Genomic DNA, 2,785 nt, shown 5'->3' with positions numbered 1-2,785 from the left:
ACCATACCACCATTATTATGCTTAAATAATTAACAATAAATCATTTTTTACAGCATCAAATATCAAGGCAGTGTCCAAATTTTTTTTTTTTTTTTTTTTTTAGAAAAATAGAGAATACCTATCCCACAGGATAGGATTATTATAAGGAGGAAATGAGGTAACATTTGAAAAGAATTTTATAAATTTATTATTACTATACTGTGAATGTTTGATAGAAGAAGAAAGAACAAATTAAAGAAAGAAAACTATTACTAGAATAATAGTTGTTCTTTATTTACACCATCCAGAAAGTTTCTGTAACACAGTGAAAACTTCAGTGATATTTTAATTATTAAATCATGGGGACAATTCAAAACCACACCAAACATACTCATTTAATTATCTCATGACCTCTTGGTTTTAAAAGTTTGTAAGATATCTCAAATTAGCCAATTTTAAGTTAAAATAATATATACAATTGTTTTAATCTAATATAATTTCTAAAATTTTAGGAAGTATAGTAAAATCCACGAAATTGGATGTTAAATTTGTTAGTATATTTTAAAGGAAAATCTGCAGGGCAGAAAAATACACAAAGACTAGTTGATCCTTTGAAAACTTTGACTATTGTCACTTTTCAAATATAAATTAAACTTTTAAAAAACTTTGTTAGGAAGTGTCAAAAACTGTTAATAAGAAAAGTCACCAATAGGATTGGAACATGTTACTTATGTTAATAGTGCATACTTTCACGCTTAACATCAGGTTTCTAGAGTTTAAATGTGTCCCTCAAAGTTCATGTGTTGAAAACTTCATCCCCAATGCAATAGTGTTGGGAGGAGGATTCCAATAAGAGGTGGATTAGGGCTTTGCCCTTATGAATGCATTCATGTTGTTATTGCTAGAGTGGGTTAATTATCTTGAGGGTAGGCTTGTTAAAAGGAAGTTCAGGCCCCTCTTTATCTCTTGCTTTCCTAAATTCTCTCTAGCCCTTCCACACTTTGCCATGGGATGGCACAGCAAGAAGGCCCTCATCAGATACAGGACCCTCAGCCTTGGTTTTCCAGTCATTCGAACTGTAAGAAATAAATGTCTTTTCTTTATAAATTACCTAATCTGTGGCATTCAGTTACAGCAACACAAAATGGACAAAGGCACAGGTGTTATTTTTCTGCATTATTTTTGGATCTCATCCTGACCTAAGATCGCAATAGCTGTATCATTAGTGAGCCAAGTCAGTTGGCTAAAAGCACGACAGTAAGATATAAAACCACTCATCACAACAAAATGGGCAATCTCACTTGTGAAGAAGCTAACTCCCCCAAAATGGTAAGGAAAATAAAGCTTCTGTGCAACTAGATAACATCCAAATATAGACAAAATGAGAAAAATGTGGTTGGTAGAAAATTCGAATTAAAGTGATTTTTCAAATATTCTAAGATGCAATGTACTTTTATTTCTGGAATATCATTTTTGAAACACAGTAGTACATACTCTGCCAAGGGTGAGACAAGCAAATGCTCTTTATCTAGCTTATCTAAATAACCTATATATAATAGCTTATGATATAACCTAATATAAATAACCCAATATATAACCTATGATAATTATAACCTAGAATAATTAAAAGTGTCGACTTTTCCAAACCAAGAAATTCATACAGGAGTTTTAAAATACTATATCTTCATTACACATTGAACATGGAATATGCAGAGCTGTTTATTCACTGCAAAATTTTGTATTAATTTATTTTTCTATGGTAGTTTGAGAAATTCATTGTAAAATATAGGCTTCAAATTATCTTAATTTTCAAGTACTCTTTTAAAAAATACTTTCTTCTATATCAATCTTTATTAAATATATGCAGCTTTGTGATAAACACTGTGGGGTAGAGAAGTATGTAAGACTTACTTTTGTCACCAGGAACTTTCAGTCTAGTAAAAAAAAAAAAAAAAAAAAAGCAAACTATGAAGGATGTGGGTTAGTAAACAAATAACAATGAAGTAAATACAATTCAGCTCAAACAAGCACACCAAGCCCAATTCAAGGATCCAGGAGTCATAATATATATTTGTCACAGTGGCTTTTCTATAGGAGTTCACCTGCTATTGGGGGAGATAGACTGATATACAGATCATTCTAGTGTAAAGCAGTAATTTACAAAACAGAGGTGAGCACAAAGTAATAAATCCTTCATTTACAGAGTGTTTTCTGAGAATTTATGAAGATATGCTTTCAAATTATACACTAACACTTGTGATCATTTTTAAATGAAAGTGCATGAATTAGCCATGGATGATATTATGAGCTTTGGCCTTGGTGGGAGAAGATACAATTTCTGTTAATTTCAGTACTTCCACCAAGTTTTATGATATTGAGCTAGTTCCTGTAACCTCTTCATTATTTCCTTCTACATAAAAAGAAAGGTTCTGCTAGATTGGGGTTCTAAATACGGGATCCACTGACACTCAGGAAAAAGTCTGTGGGTAGAATTCACAGGGTCTATAAATTGGAATGGAAAAACAAAATCATATTCACTAGCTTCTAATGGACATTTAGCATTTCCTTTCATTATGAATGTGTATGGCTAGTCACAGAAATATTTGCAGCACCTCCAAATTTGACACTATGAGACGTCAGTCACAGGTATTTTCATACGACATTATAGAATTGTGATACTTCAATATGCTAATGAAATAACATTATTTCACCCTGTTATGCAATATTTTAATATGTAATAATACATATTGCAATATCACAAATTAGGTTTTAAAAGAATATTTTGATAATTATATTTAAGTGTTGT

At 31.1% G+C, this 2,785-nt stretch overlaps 1 long non-coding RNA gene across 1 annotated transcript in view; it reads left to right on the top strand.

The window, feature by feature from the left end:
• Window positions 1–2,785, top strand: part of LOC105531790 — a 65,618-nt gene that overhangs the window by 2,596 nt on the left and 60,237 nt on the right. Inside the window, exon 2 of the long non-coding RNA XR_001004856.1 lies at window positions 969–1,057. This is a non-coding gene — a long non-coding RNA (uncharacterized LOC105531790). The remainder of the gene's footprint in view (window positions 1–968; window positions 1,058–2,785) is intronic.

This window comes from Mandrillus leucophaeus, unplaced genomic scaffold, assembly GCF_000951045.1.
Source record: "Mandrillus leucophaeus isolate KB7577 unplaced genomic scaffold, Mleu.le_1.0 Scaffold907, whole genome shotgun sequence".
Classification (NCBI taxonomy): Eukaryota; Metazoa; Chordata; class Mammalia; order Primates; family Cercopithecidae; genus Mandrillus; species Mandrillus leucophaeus.
The sequence above is the reverse complement of the archived record's forward strand: the minus strand, read 5'-3'. Positions and strand labels throughout refer to the sequence as shown.